This window comes from Protopterus annectens, chromosome 6.part0 (assembly GCF_019279795.1).
Source record: "Protopterus annectens isolate FY-2018-M chromosome 6.part0, PAN1.0, whole genome shotgun sequence".
In the NCBI taxonomy this organism is placed as follows: domain Eukaryota; kingdom Metazoa; phylum Chordata; order Ceratodontiformes; family Protopteridae; genus Protopterus; species Protopterus annectens.
In genome coordinates, this window is record NC_056737.1 from 224,902,613 (window position 1) to 224,920,229 (window position 17,617).

Here is a 17,617-nt window from a genome sequence, read left to right on the forward strand (position 1 = left end):
TGGTTCTATTCCCATGCCTAGCAACTAAGGCATGTTGACTGTCTAGTTTATGAACTATACACAAACATGTCTCTCAAGTGTCATGATTTCTTGTACTGTAATTAATACTGTGTAATCTGTCACAGGATTAATACAAAAATGATTACCTGGCATGCAAAGTGTTACCAAATCTGCTTACAGAACACCTTGGTAGTTATATAAGTTCACATGACGTGCAAGTGTTTTGTCTAGTTGTGTACCTGCATTTGTTATTGCTTGGCCCATACTGTCCTATGAAACAGTTTAAGAAGTATGTGCATGCTATATCACCTGGAGGAGAGTTGTAGTTACTGTACACAAAACTGACAATACACACCTGTAGAGTTAATATTACCACTGTTTTCAGGGTTATAATCTGCAATGTCACTAATGGACTGTTTTCTTTCTCTAACCACCCTTTATGTGCATGTATTTAATATTGTTATGTATTATTATGGTTTACTATTAATATATATTATTAAAATAACTATATTTTGGGAAATGTGTTTTATTATTATTATGTGTTATTGTGCTTTCATATTTATATATCTTGTTAAATTAACCATTTTGTTGGCCTTATGCAGTTTATTATTGTTATGTGTTATTATGCTTTCATATTAACATATCTTGTTAAATTAATTGTGTGGTTGCCCTTATGTTTTAACTGTTACTGGCATACTGTTAACATACTGACTGTTCTGTTTTTTCATGTTGTGTCATACATAATATACATTGCTATGTATCTGGGTTAATTAATATGATGTTCCATGCCATTAATACTAACAATGATTTGTTCAGAACTAACCTCAACTTATTGCTATATGTCAATTACCACAGCACATCCATATAGGCTGGTTCCAGCTGATCTCCCTACCTTGCCTCAACCGTCCATGGCACCGGGTCCTAGCATATCTGGGACCCAGACTGGTGGTGTCCCATCTGTTGCCCTTGCAATACCTGCAGCATCAGGTAGTGCTGCCCCATAGGACAGGGCTGGGCCCCCCTCTGGGAGTCATAGCAGAGGGGGAGTTGTCACCTGGGCTGAGCTGCTGGTCTTGGTGCACAGGATAGTCCACCATGGGTGTGACCTGTCCCAAAAAAAATGTCGTCCCATACATAGCTCTCCATTTTGTACACATGTCCACTGGACACACGTAATTTGGCCCAATTAGTTTGACAATATAGTTATGTTGTCCTCACCCCTCTCTCTGGGGTTTGAGAGTCCAAATTTATCTCCAAATTCTGTCAAAGTGCACAGTTGTTGCTGTACAAGAAATGGATTGGTATGGTTCTTTCCTACACCCTTCCTGCACATCCCTCCCTGCCTTTCACTATGTTTTTTCCCCCTGATTTCCCCCATTTCACCACTTCCCTATATCCCCTTTTTATTTTTCTTTATTTTTTTAACGTGGAGTTGAGCGATGCACCACATTGTGCAGTTTCACTAAGCTCAGCTAAATAGAGCTATAATGACTTTATGTGTTTATAACATTGTAAGACACATGTATAAAATAAACACCTCTGCCATGTTTCGAACCCAGGCCCATCACAGCTGCAGTACACTGCATTAACCTGTCACCCCACACAATTCTTACTTAAAACAGGTGGTATAAACAAAACATAGTAATTGCCAATTACAGTCATTAGGTGTGTTTCAGAGGAGCTGCTCGCTGCACCGCACTGTGCAAACTGGAATAAAAAGTAATGGAAAAAATGGAAGTGTACCTTGGACTGTGATATAATAGCACACCCTTAGACAGCCAAAGACATGATAATGGATGTAACTGAGGCCTGTGATAGCAGGTAAATGTGCCCTTTTATCAGCAACATGTAGAAAGTCACCTGCTAAGGCATTAATGGCAAAATACATGTTCAACCGGGACTCTGGTGCAGAAATACATCCACATAAAGCCATACACATACTGATGGATGTAGAAGATGTTTGTTACAGCCTGTATGTGTGCACATATGTCTTGCAAGTACACCTACTGTAGCAGTGACTCAGTAGCTCAGTCTGTTAAATACCTTGCATACAGTACATTTTGCTACATACAGTCCTGGGTTCAAATCCAGTGCTGTTTTGCATTTTAATTACACTATTATGAAGTCAGCAATTAATGGATGACTCATGCACTCTTTATCCACACAAGGCATTGCAAATTAAATAACTGATTTTCAGTATTGGAAGTCACATGGCTGCAGGTAGGGACACACTTCACATATCTGTATAGCATTACTATATGTCACCTAGTACTCTGTTATTGACATAGTTGCCCAACATACATACCTTAAACACATGCCTTAATTGGAGTGTAAGGGGTATCCACACCCTGACTCTGTCTCTACAACAAGGCGGACACAGCTGACACAGATATGCCTACAGCTTGTTGTCCTCCAAAGTGTTCACACTCTCTACCTATGTCTATTACCTGCAGCAGCAGCTGCAACCTGTGGTACACACAGGTCTATGTAAAGGTTTCTCCTACAGACCTACTCTCTGTGATAATGTAGTCTCCTGACCCCAGTAATGTCCATCTCAACAGCTAAGAAAGGGGCCTTGCTCTACATGAAGGGCTTATATATTGCACAGTGGTTGCATGTCATTGGCTAATGATAGTGCAATTCAGCTGTTTCTGGCTGCAATTAGCATATCAGAGCCACACATTGGTTTAGAGGCAATTACCTGCTAATGAGAAGCATGTTAAAAATGCAAACTGCTGGCTGTGGGGAAACATTCTGTATGAGACTTTCCTCACAGAGAGCATGCCTTTGTGAAACATTACTAGTAGCACATTTCCACAGAGGAGTATTGCACTCTACCAGGTATGTAACTGTTTTTTGTGTATAACAGGATGCAGATTTGAGGATAGAGGTATGGGGAATAGGGATTACAGCAGTAAGCCTGTCTTAGACCTATGGTAATGACATGTCATTGATATCCTACTGACTTATACCTACAGGGGATGTACAATACTTCAAGGTTGCATTGTTTTTTGTCATTGTGGTACACTGGTGTTGTTGGACTGTCCCTTTATAGTGGTTTTAATAGCACACTGCTATTTATCTGGCACTGGTCTTTGACGTATCATTGGTTGGTTGGCCTTAGGGGACACACCACAGTAGACTGGAGTGTTGAATGCATGGTATATGATCATACAGCAGAATCTCTCATGACACACAGAGAAATACCTCAGTATTGATACTATCTTGGTTGTATCCACACACGTATGTCATCACACTTTGGGGTATGACATGTGCAAGCAAGCGATGGATAATGCCAGCCATTTTGTCCTTGCTGTATCTGTACATAGTGGATGTCCACGTATCCGATCCTATAATGTATTCCCCTTGTGTTGTCTTTCAGGTATAATGTACCATAGATACCATGCCTCCTTTTCTGATGCAGAGAATGAAATAATACATGAAGGACTAAGGCAGCATCATCACATTCTGCTATCTAGGGGGAGGCATAACAGGGAATAGCGGTCTGCATTGTGGGCAGAACTTTCCAAGATGTGAATGCCAGTGGCCACCAGGACAGGACATATGAGCAGGTTTGACACCGGGCAACAGACATAATGAATGCTGAACAATGAAGGGCAGCTGATGTAGCAGGGGATAGTGCTGTCACTGGCGGAGGGCCTGCAGTGGAACAACCACTCTTGGCCACTGAGGAATTCCTGGTGAGCCTAGGAACAAATGACAGCTCCCCAGCATCCATCACACCATACATCTTGGAGGTGGATGCCACAGTGTCCACAGGAGAGGGGCAAGCAGGTAAGTTTACTGGGATCACCATTGTAATACTGTAGCAGTCATTGTGTCAGGCTGTACATACTTTTACATGGGTTTCAGGTCTATCTGCTTTAAGGTGGGGTGGGGTTTAAGCTCAGTTCTACACTCATACACAGTATGTCGCTAATACATCAAGTAACACAGTAGCTACTGTACAAGTGAGATATATGCACACACGATCTTGTTGTGCTGCAACATGCAGTGGTACTGACAGTACCTCACCCTCAACTTTTTCAGGTCCATCAGATGTTGTCCAAGGCTGTGGTCCTGATCCTGCTAAGTTTGATACTGTTTTGTTACAGAACATTTATATGTTATTAAAGTTAAGGGCCAGAATAATGCCCTATGCACACTTAAATTTGTGTGTAACCAGAGTAGAATGTTTGTATGTTCCATTATGGAAGATTTACCTAAAGTTTTTAGAGTGGGTAATCACAGGAGAGTAGTTGAATGAACAGAACACTTTTGTAGTTATAGTTAAGAGCAAATAAGCCTCCTGGTTTACATGAGGCAATTAATCCGACATGCCATTTAAAACCCAGAGGTTGATGGTACATACCTTAGGTATTGCAACCTGCATTGTTATATATAGGATCATAGGAGGCTACTAGGCTAATGGCTGTGGGGCCCTTACAAGACTAGCCAAGAGTTTATCTCCAAAAAGAAACCTCTGTCAGCACCTGTCACCCCTGTCAATGAGGGACACAGGTGGAAGCCCTGGGACAAATCTGTGGTTTCCCATCCACTCATCAAGGCTGCATTTGAAGAGGGTCAGTGAGGAATTCTGTTTGATGTGTATGGGAAGTCTATTCCAGAGACAGGGCAGCCTCTGGGACACAAACCTGTTTCTCCAGCAGGTTTTGTTGATATTGCATATTAGATTCAGGCCTTTCAAGTGGGTAATATGTAAGGAGTTAGACTTACAGATATAAAGCATCTCTAGTAGGGCAGGGTCTGAGATTACCTTGTGGGCAAGACACAGATCACCTCTGAGCAACCTGTAAGATGCAGAGTAGAGTGATAGTGATTTGAGTCTGTCCACATAGGACAGGTGTTGGAGGCCATGGATTCTCTTTGTGAGGTATTTCTGTGGTCTTTCCAGTTGGTGCAGATGTTTGGAGAGGTACATATCAAGTGGGGCATTATACCCAATTATTGTTCTAATGAGGGAGGAGTATAGAGAGGTAATAACCTCCTTTTTTCTGGATGCAATCCCTTTACTTATGAGATGAACCACGTAAAAGGCTTTTCTGACCACTGCCACTACGTGATGGTCGAATGTGAGATTGTTATCAACCTGAGTACCCAGGTCTCTCACCACAGGTTGTGTGTTTAGGGAGTTGCCAAAGGTGTGGTAATCAGTAGGGGCTGTGGTTTTGCCAAATGGTATGACAATACATTTTTTAGCTTGAGGCCATGACTTTGGCACCAGTCATTAGTTACTGTGAGACCCTCTTGCAGTATGTTAGCATCATTTGGGGAGTCAGTGAGAGCACCCGACTTACAGTCATCCACAAACTTGGTCAGCCACTGGCCTTTTGTGTTTGCCTGGATCTCCACGAAGTAGATGCCAAACAGTAGGGGTCCCAGGACAGATCCCTGGTGAACTCCACTAGTGACAGGTCTGTTATTGGAGGTGGAGGTGGCTATTTAGACCTTGAGGGTCCTGTTGCTGAGCCAGTTGGCCACCCACATGATGAGATAGGGATTTACGCCAAGTTGTGTTAGCTTTTCAATGATGCCTGAGTGGAGGATTGCATCAAAGGCCTTGGCCAAGTCAAGGTAAGCTGTATGTACTGACTTTCCTTCATCTAGGGTCTTGGTGACAGTCTTAAAGAGGTCAACCAGGTTCAACAGGCAAGATATGCCCTTGAAGAATCCAAACTGGGTAGGGTCAAGTGTTTGGAGATTGCCTATGTCCTTGTTTATGAGATCCATTATAATACACTCCATGGCTTTACAGATCAGACTTGTTAAGCTAATGGGGCAATCATTCCCAGGGTCAGTAGTGACACCACCTTTGTGCAAGGGGATGACAATGGCAGTTCTCCACTCTGCTGGGATGAAGCCTGTACATAGGCTATGGTTGAATAGGGTGCTCAATGGTGAAGCCAGTTTTTGTTGGAGATGGTGCAGAATACAGGCTGAGATACTATCAGGTCCCATGGAAGCTGTGTTCTTGGCCTTGAATAGGGCCTTTAACACTTGATCTATGGAGATGTGAGGTGTGAGACAAGTACTGGTGATGTCAAAAGGGCCTTGGGGGGACAGAGAGGTGAAGTTTACACTGACTTTATCTACTAGCAGGTTGGCTAAGTCAACAGGATCATTGTAGGTGATACTGTTAAGTACTAATTCAGAACAAACCTGGGCTTTACCATGAGGTTCCTGATGTAACTGAAGAAGGCTTTGTGGTTTCTCTTTGTTTTGGATGCTAGTTTCAATTCACAATTGGCCTTGGAGGTTTTCACTAGTGATCTGCTTTGCTTGTTGAGGCTAAGAAGGGAGTTTATCCAATTTGGAATTTGTTCTTTTTGCCCCTGGACAACAGTTTTTTTCCTTTTGTATTTGTTAAGATAGGTGTACTGGGTTTTATGTGTTGGTTTATCAAGCATAATTTCATATTGACTAAAAGATTAATTGTACTGGTCAAGTTTCACTTGATTGATTCCTATTATGTGATCGAAGTTTCACTTCTAACATGACAATATCGAACTTGTCAGTTCGAAGTTTCAAAACTTCGAACATGGAACAAAAAAAGATGCAACAGTAAACTAACTGTTGCAAGCAGGGGGAAAAAGCCCCCCTGCACCCCCACGTGGGGGGCTGCACCCCCCGCTCTTTAAATATACAAACTCTGAGATTGCACTACAGTGCAGTAAAGGGAAATATTCCCTTTCCGCACTATAGTGCGGTCTTAGAGTTGGTATATTTAAAGAGCGGGAGGTGTGTGAGGGTGCAGGAGGACTTGCCCCCCTGCTTGCAACAGTTTATTTTGCTTTTTACTTTTTTTTTTTTTTTTTTTTTTTTTTTTTACGTGTTCGAACTTCTGTAAGTTCAACTATATGGTTTTGACCATATAGGGTTCAAACTTGCTGAAGTTTGATCACGTAATAGGAACCCCACGTGATTTACCTAATGTGCTTCTTATACAGGCTTGAGTTGAATGTGTATGTTGTTGTGAGGAAGTGTGTTGTGCATGAAAGCAGAGATGAGAAGATGTGAAACTGGTAATGCAGTTGCTGATCCTCATTATTATGACTGTTGATGGATTTTCCATACACAATAGAGCAGGTAGAAATGTACTGCTTTTGTCTTGGTTTTCACAGGTGACCGGGGGTGGTTGTAGTCTCTCCCCCACACAACCTGATGTCAGTGTCTCTTCAGACTCTGATACAGTGAGGCACATGTGGGGTTGTCAGGGGATGAATCTGTCCCAGAGGTTGACATCCGTCTTTTGCCCCCATTGTCACTGCACACAGTCATTATGCCCACACATACCCAGTCCCCACAGGCCACATATATTGGACAGTCAGAGAATGGAGACATTGTACAGGACAGTATGGCATCTATAGCTCCAGTGAATGTAGACACTGGCCATAGCCAGAGAGCTGGCGAGGTCCCACACAGGCGGATTGACAGGGATGTTTGCAGGAGGCCTGCTGTCTGTCCACCACCTGTTGCAAGTGTCACATCACGAGTCACTTGGCGCATGTTTTGGACTGTCATGGAGGCACAGGCACATTCTGAACAGAGCACCAGATGTATACTTAGCATTATGGATTCAACACAATCTGACATCTGTGACTGCCTCTACCACACTGGGGACACCCTGGATCAGTTCACTGATGCTGTGGACAGATGGTGGGCTGAGACAGTGCCTGTCTTGGACCGCACATTGTCTGTGCTAGAATGTCTGGTTGGAGTACAATGATACAAAGATAGCTGTGCTGGCTGCCACATTCAGTATAGTAGTGACAGTTTGAGATTTACACCCAAAACCTGTTAGTATAGGTGGTAAAACAGTGAATGCATCCCTACATCCTAACAAACAGTGACCGTCAAAGGGTGCAGGACTGTGTGTCCATACCTTCATGTATAATAGCCGAAGTGTGCGCAGTGGGCGGACACTACAATATTGTCCCTGGTTAGTAGCACATCAGTCCCAGCATGTGATGTACATACTCAGGGGTGAAAAGTGGGCACACAGACCTGGCCACACAGGTTTATACTTAATGTGCCTCAGATCACCATGTCTCTACAGTGGTATAGCAGGAATCATATGGCATAGCTGAGGCCACAGTCACCAGTAGGTGACATACTCATAACCTCCACATACTCTTCCTTCAGCATGCCAATATCTGAATGCAATGACCATTTGTCGATGTACTTTTCCAAGCTGTACTGGCACTTGCACACAACAGTATGATCCCTCACAAGGTCACTTCACATCTTCAGTATGTGCTCACTGTTGATCATCTGCAATGAGTGTCACTGCCACCTGAGGCATACTACTCAGAGGTGATCTGTGCCTTGCACACAGGGCAAGGTGTAACCCTGCTAGAGTTCATATGCTGCCTATCTGTAGGAAGCATAGTAGATTGATGAGTCACTGTAAAGACATTAACCTACTAAGTGATGTTAGTACTACATGCTTCTGGGAGACATTTGGCTAGCAGTCTTAAACACACCCTTGAAACAGACCCTGCTTAATGCTACACAGAGCAGCTCAGTGCACCTCAGGACATGCCATCTGTATGATTGGTTGGGCGACCATTATCTCAACACAGGGCATCTGCCTGCGTCCCTCTTGGACTGGGACAATATGTCCTCATTCTGTACTGAGGTGTATATAGATGTCTCAGACTGTGAGGGCTGCATGGCCATTATGCTAGTTAAGGTCACATGTCCTATGGCTCCATAACATGTTGTAAAATGCTGTAACAGCCTCACACAAAAATTTATTATTATTATTTTATTTAACATTTGTTGACCGGGAAAGTCCGACTAGGTTCCACAGATCCTGTTTTCAGTGGAGGCCCGGGGAGAAATGCTCCAGAAGCATGTCTTTAGAATGTGGGAGGAAACCGGAGTACCCAGAGGAAACCCACGCGAATGCAGGGAGAACATGCAAACTCCACACAGAAGGCACCCCAGCCGAGAATCGAACCGGAGAACCTCTTGCTGTGAGGCGACAGCATTAACTGCTGCACCACTGCGCCACCCAAAAACATGGCCACATTCAGGCTATCACCACTTCCACTCACTGTATACAGGACATGCCAATGCACATACATGGTGCAAGTTGGCTGTATGTAGATTAGAACACTTACTTATGTACTGGTACACACTACAGATCACAGTACCCAGTGCACGCAATACACTTCATGTCTGCTAGTACTATCAGTTTAAAACATATAATGCTTGCTGATATCAGCAGCCATTGTTGTGGTCAGTCATTTGGGGGGGCCACATTACCCACTACAAATAAAATAATAATGAACCCTACCTATGTTATCATACGCATGCCATATGGATATATACACACACCAAGTTGGGCGGTGTTAGATTAGAACCCCTACCTTTCTAGTCTTATACACTACAGCTCACAGTACTTATCATATTCACCACAGGTAATGTCTGTTGTATATGTGATTGCAGGCACAGTACTTGTGGATTACACAAACTAGGCTTGTGTTGCACAACATGTGTGGCCTACAGAGTGATATTGCTTCATACTATTCTCTGCATCTAGTGTCCTAGCAGTGAAATAACTGTTATTATCCTTGGTATGTGTGTACAGTTACCAGTATGGCTATATGTGACTGATTACAGTTAGATAGGCAAACCTATGGCCAGGGACATTGTGCCTTGTCCATGTGTGCATTGACAACATTATACACTACACTACCTGCTCACCTATGTCTGTCTTAATGGTGACATCCAGCAAGCACAGGGGTCTGTAGGTGTGTGGATTATGTACTATTGAACCCATAGTTTGGTTCCTTTGAGCAACTGTATGGATGTGTGATTTCAGATTTACTCACTATTAATAGGGCATGTGGGACAATACATACATTCACACATATATATGTCTATAACAGGTATGTCTCTATAAATGTAGCTGTGTGCACGATATGTATATTTGTTATGTAAACATATGTGGAGACTCTATGTATCATTGTAAATATATATAACTATATATACATATCAGTATATATCTATTTGACAATGCATGGTGATAGATATACTAATCATGTGAGAGAGAGATAGGGATAGATGGATATGTATACATATATGTCTCTATGTACAGAAGTATTTACACATTGCAGGTCATTTTGATGATGAGGCAACAGAATTGTGCTAATTTTAACTAAGTGTTAGAGTATGCCCTGTGGGACTGTCAGTACTTACAAGGTGACTCTAGGCCAGACCTACCTGTATTCCAGTCTGGGATTTTGTGTGTTGCAGACATTGCCAGCTGCACCTGTTTCTGCAGTACTGCATTTCCCTCAAATTGTCCACGGCATTCCCCACCTGTCTGTTGTACTTAATATTTGACTGAGGTTCATACTGTTACTCTACACACAGACTGACAGTCTGCATACCTCTCAATTGCACTGATTTTTGCAGAATGTCCAGAATTTTGCCTCATATTTCTGGTCTGTTCCTCATGCATTTGTGGTGTTCTGGTAAATTATCGTATATTGAAGTCACTGAATAATATTAACTACAGACAAACATTTGAGTGTCAGAATTTATATCTTTCAGATATTCTGTAATAATGCAACTCAATTTCATACTAGCAACTGTCAAGGTTAATCGGAACAATCTGTATTGTCTGTCTCTAATTTTGGGCTTTTGTCCCCTCATTCTTCCTGACTTGTGAAGAAAATAACAAAATTCAAACCACCATGCTGTAAAATACCAGTTATTTATTAAGACACTCAACGTAAGCACTTTCGGGTGAAGTACTCTTCATCAGACAATTCACAAATAAACTGAATCACATTTAAAAAAAAGTAGCCAATCACAATCAATATTGAGCCCTCCTCATCTTGAGGGCAGGTTTAATGGGAATAACCCCATTCATCCCAGGTGGTCTATGTGCACACATCTCTATTATCCATTTACTTTCATAGTATTCTGTCAAATTGCCTATATTACCCCCTCTCCTGGATAACTTAACAGTCTGTAACACCATACAATCAAAGGTATACCCAATATGTTCACTTACATGCTGCTATAAAGCATTGTGGGTATTACCTGTACGTATTGCTGACAAATGTTGCAATATTCTGTGTTTTAGTTTAGAGTTGGTTTTATCCACATAGAATGAATAGCAGTTATTGCACTGAGCTAAGAAGACAACATCAGTTGTATGACAATCTGCACATGATGCCAATGAATATTGTTTACTTGTAACAAGATGAATACATGAGTTGTTCTTCCTAATATACTTGCAAGCTTTGCAATGTTTGCATGGGAAAGTTCCCTGATGTGTAGTATTTTTGGTACTTCTCCTGGAAATCTAATTACATAGCAGATCTTTTAAGTTTTTGTTTCGTTTAAAACAAAACAGTGGTTTATGAGTTATAATTTCTTTTAATCTATCATCTGTATATAATACACCACAGTTTTTCCTGATGATATCACAAATACCTCCTATGTTGTTACTATACTTCAAAGTTACTCTTAAGGGTTGTTTCAGGGTCCCTGTATTATTCTGGCAATCAGTTGTAACACCAGAAAACCAAGGTTTGGCCTTGGTTCGTCTTTTGTTAGTACATTCTTGATAAGCTAAATTTATTTTATCACCTTTGTAGCCTCTCTCATGAAAAGTATGCTTTAACTCTAGTGACTTCTGTTTAAAACACATTTCATTTGTACATAAGCTAGATGTTCTGTAAAACTGTCCCTTAGTTATATTATCAAACACATGCCTAGGATGCATGCTATCATTAGGGTAGGAGCGTATTATGCCAACAGTCTTTCCTATATAGCATGGTATCAATTACATCATGATCACTTCTAGTTAAATGAACATCTAGAAAATCTACATTGCTATCAGAATAAGTCACCTTAAATCTCAAAAAATATGTTGTTGTCTCCAAGTAGGCTACAAGGTTATATAACTCATCACTAGTACCCTCCCATAATAATAACACATCATCAACAAAATGTGTATAATACTTCAGTTGTTGCTGCCATCTAAACATATTGTCAAATATAACTTGATTCTCCCAGTATGCCAATGCAAGGTTGGCATATGAGTTTGTACAGGGGATGCCCATGGCTATCCCTGTATTCTGATGATATATACCATCAGCAAACATAAAGATGTTTATTGCTTAAAACACAGTTCAACAATGCAATGATCCTATTAACTTCAATAGGTGTTAAATCAATATCATTACTTAGAATTATTTCTATGGCCATTAACCCATAGTCTTTAGAAATAACTGTGAATAAGCTATTTATGTCCAATGTTACAAATAAACATCTGCTGTTATCAGTCATTACTTATACTGAACCTAAACATTCGTAGCATCCTAAACAAAATATAAGAATTACATTGGTGGTGCTGCGGTAGCTTTGTCGCTTCACAGTTAGACGTTGCCCATTCGATTCTCGGTTAGAGAGTCTTCTGTGTGGCGACATGCATGAATGGGCGTTCCTTCATTGAAGGTTGTGCGTTAGGCCTGGCAAGCCAGCACGCAAAACTCTACTGCCAATCATTAGTGGACCGGAGTTCCACTGTGGCGACCCCTAACCGGGAAAAGCCTAAAGACACAAACAAAACATTCAACTATCTTCCTATACAACCCAGATATAATGGTCATTACAACATGGCTTAAGCCCCATATCAAAGACAACACTATAACCCCCCTGCCTATGACATATTAAGAGTAGATAGACCACAAAGAAGAGGAGGTGGCATTGCCCTTCTCTACAAGTCCAACCTAAAAATACAGTTCCTCCAAAAAGAGACTCCAAAGTTTAACAATGCAGAGACCCTATTCTCCAAACTCATAATAAATTAGCACAAACAACTAAACTTACTCCTTATCTATATTCCTCCAGAAAACAACCTTAATACCATAGAATCCATACTTCACTGGGCTTCCCACTCCCTCTCCCAAGAAACCATTGTTCTAGGTGACACTAACATCGACTGGAACACTGTACACTCACCAACAACCAACAACCACATAAACCTGTATAGCTTCATTCAACTCTTACACTCACACAAAAGAATCGATAAGACTACTAAAAGAGAATCCATCTTGGATTAGATCCTCACTAACCAACCCAACAGTGCCCACTAATGTGAGACACTACCTGACTCCCTCAGTGACCACAATCCAACTTTTCTCCTTCAGAACAAAATTAAACATCCCGCTCCACCTTCCCTACTTCAAATCCGATTCCAAAGAAGCTTCCCCTTAGAGCAATTCTCAGAAACCCTAAAATAATGCAACTGGTCCCCACTAAATACCCTCCCCCTGGATACTGCATTGGAATACTTTAATACCACATTCCTCGAAGTTCTAAACCAAATAGCCCCACTCAAAAGAATTAGGGTATGCAGCAGCCCTGCCTCATGGCTAGAGAAATCTACTAAAATCCTACTCAAGAATAGGGACAAAGCCTGGAAAATCTGGCATCAACACAAAACACCCGAAACTAGACAAAAATATACAGAACTCAGGAACAATGCAAAAAAAAAAAAAACAAATCAAGTCAGACAAACAAAACCACAATATTTCCCTACAAAGAAAATGCAGCAACAACCCACAAAAATTCTGGGCCACAGTGAACAACATCCTGCAGCCTGGAAAAACTACCACCCCACCACCAAACATCGAAGGCCCTAACCGTAACATATCCTTAAACTTCAATAACTATTTCACGTCCTCAATCCTGAAACTAGTAAATGATGTCACCTACTATCCAACCACCACCCCTAAAATACCAGACTAACCCTCCCCCTTCTCACTCAAGCCAGTACCAACATCAACCACCCAAAAACTCCTAGAAAAACTTAAACCAACCACCCTCGCTGCTGACCAACTACCAGCCACATACCTCCAAATTGCATCCAAGGCCATTGCCTACCCCATCTCCATACTTATCAACAGATCCATTTCCACAGGCACCATACCATCCTTGTGGAAAACCTCCTATATCATCCCCCTCCACAAGGCTGGCCCCTCTACTGACCTCTCCAACTACCACCCTATTGCAATCCTTTCACCCCTATCTAAAACTCTAGAAAAATGTATCCACCACCAGCTCCTCACTCATCTACTAACAAACAATTTGCTATCCAAAACCCAACATGGATTCAGACCATCCCATAGCACTAACACAGCCCTTATCAGCTTTTCCAATACAATAAATTCATACAGGAATCAAGGGAAACTGGTCTCTGCCACCTTCCTAGACCTATCAAAGGCTTTCAACACAGTTTCCAATAACAAACTCCTGACCTGCCTCTCTGAGCTCAACCTTGATAACATAACCCTTCCCTGCAATGGTTTAGCAATTACCTAAGTAACCGTTCACAATCTAGCAAGTGGGCCAACACACTATCTCCCTCACTCCTCATCACATGCGTTGTCCCCCAAGGCTCAATCCTGGGACCCCTCCTCTTTAATATATTTACTAACAATCTCCACCTGACAACTACCAAATCTGATATTGTTCAGTATGCAGATGACACAACCCTAATATGCTCAGCATCCAGCATCCACTTACTACAGAGTAAAGCCCATGAATCCTTCAATGAGATAGAGCACTGGCTAAATAACCAGCAACTGATACTAAACCCCAAAAAAACACAGTTAATGCTATTCCACCCGACTAAACAGTGCGATCCCATCTTCACCATCCTTTCAGCCAATAACACCATCATCATCCCAGTAGCTGAAGCTAAACTACTAGGTGTCACCATTGACCAACAGCTTAAATATAACAAACACATAGCCCAAACCATCTCTAAAGTCCATAAAAAACTAGGATGCCTGTATTGTACCAAACAATTCCTCACCCCCACGACTAGGGCTACCATAGCCAGAAGTCATCTCCTATCAACTTTGCAGTATGTCTGCCCAGTTTTAACCAAAATAAACAAATCTGACCTCAACAAACTCTCCACTTGCTACAATAAAATAGCCAGGTTTTCTGCCAATACTAAATCACGTTCCCACCACTTCATTCCTTACTTAAACTGCACTGGCTAGAATTCCCAAACTTGCCACCAACTCATCATTGCACATCAAATCCTATACCAGCCTGAGAGAACCCCTGCCCTGACTGGCATTGTAAACTTCCACAATTCCAACAGGGAACTACGTTCAAGCAACAAATCCTTTGTCGAGGTCAATCCATGCAAGAACAGCTCAGGAGAAACTAGATTCTCCTATGAGGTTGCCAAAGCATGGAACTCTCTCTCACCTGACCTTAGGGCACAACTCGTGCAACCATATTTAAAAATCTCCTGAAAGCTCACCTCTATGCTATTGCAAACACCCCCCAACCCCTCCAGTCTACAGAACAGTAAGCTCAAATGTCCCCATTACCTACATGATACTGCCAACTGGATGCACCATACTTCACTAAATGTTGCAATATATACCTACTTCTGAATGCTTCATGCTTATATATTACTTCTAATGTCAAACCTGGAATCTCCTAAAAATGTCAGGAGTCCTGCTCATGCTTTTTAACTGTAAATATTGTAAAATATGGATATCTTTTATTCTCAGTAAGTTGGGCTTCAGTCATTGTACTATCACTGTTATCCCTGTGATCTTCTGACTGTAATACATTGTTTGTTTCAAGTTTCTCCCCTTTTAACTCAATTGTTAACACATTATTACTTGTATTACTGTTTTGTATTACTATCTTATTAAATTTCTGGAGCTTTTCTCCCCAGGACTCCGCTGAAAATGGACACCTGCTGTCCATTCGGATTTATCCTGGTAAAACAAACGATAAATAAAAATAAATTATTATGGGAGGGTACTAGTGATGAGTTATATGACTTTGTAGCCTACTTGGAGGCAACAACAGATTTTTTGAGATTTAAGGTGACTTATTCTGATAGCAATGTAGATTTTCTAGATGTTCATTTAACTAGAAGTGATCATGATGTAATTGATACCATGCTATATAGGAAGGACTGTTATAATACGCTCCTACCCTAATGATAGCATGCATCCTAGGCATGTGTTTGATAATATAACTAAGGGACAGTTTTACAGAACATCTAGGTTATGTACAAATGAAATGTGTTTTAAACAGAAGTCACTAGAGTTAAAACATACTTTTCATGAGAGTGGCTACAAAGGTGATAAAATAAATTTAGCTTATCAAGAATGTACTAACAAAAGACGAATCAAGGCCAAACCTTGGTTTTCTGGTGTTACAAATGATTACCAGAATAATACAGGGACCCTGAAACAACCCTTAAGAGTAACTTTGAAGTATAGTAACAACATAGGAGGTATTTGTGATATCATCAGGAAAAACTGTGGTGTATCATATACAGATGATAGAGTAAAAGAAATTATAACTCATAAACCACTGTTTTGTTTTAAACAAAACAAAACCTTAAAAAGATCTGCTATGTAATGAGATTTCCAGAAGTACCAATAATACTACACATCAAGGAACTTTCCCATGCAAACATTGCAAAGCTTGCAAGTATATTATGAAGAACAATTCATGTATTCCTCCTGTTACAAGTAAACAATATTCATTGGCATCGTGCAGATTGTCATACAACTGATGTTGTCTACTTAGCTCAGTGCAAGGACTGCTATTCATTCTATGTGGGTAAAACCAACTGTAAACTAAAACATAGAATATTGCAACATTTGTCAATAATGCGTATAGGTAATACCCACAATGCTTTATATCAGCATGTAAGTGAACATATTGGGCATGCCTTTGATTTTATGGTGTTACAGACTGCTAAGTTATCCAGGAGTGGGGGTGATATAGGCAATTTGACAGAATTCTATGAAAGTAAATGCATAATAGAGATGTGTGCGCATAGACCACCTGGGATGAATGGGATTAGTCCCATTAAAAGTGCTCTCAAGATAAGGAGGGCTTAATATTGACTGTGATTGGCTACTTTGTGTTTTAAATGTGATTCAGTTTATTTGTGAATTGTCTGATGAAGGGTACTTCACCCAAAAGTGCTTACGTTGAGTGTCTTAATAAATAACTGGTATTTTACTGCATGGTGGCTCGAATTTTGTTATTGTTTTCTTCACTTGTTCTGGTTGCTGAATTCAAACCTTTAGTGCTCTAGGTCCTATTCTGTTTTTTTGGAATTTTTCCTGACTTGATCCAAAGTTCTTGCACTAACAGATTGAGAGGTATGACAGTCTATGGAAACACCAGCATACTAATACCTCAGATGCAAAAGCTGTGCATACTTCCAGATTTGAACCTTCAACACCATTACCCATACTAACATCCCTAGCTCATTGAGCCATGTAGGCTGCCAGACAGAGATGTGTCTTTTATCACACAGTTAACAGCATACATATGTACATTGTTATCCCTGTGTTATGTGTTACATGTTACATACACTGTCTGTGTGATCAGGTTCTATGTCATAGCCCTGTGATTGCCTGGTCTGCTGATATACCATAGCTGACTTACTGTTATGGCATTTGTATGAGAACACTGATGTGTTGGGGTGAGGGAAAAACAGCACAAGATCTGCTGGCAGAGACAGTGGTGCAAATATCATGTGACCCCACTGTTTAACATCTCCCTTGAC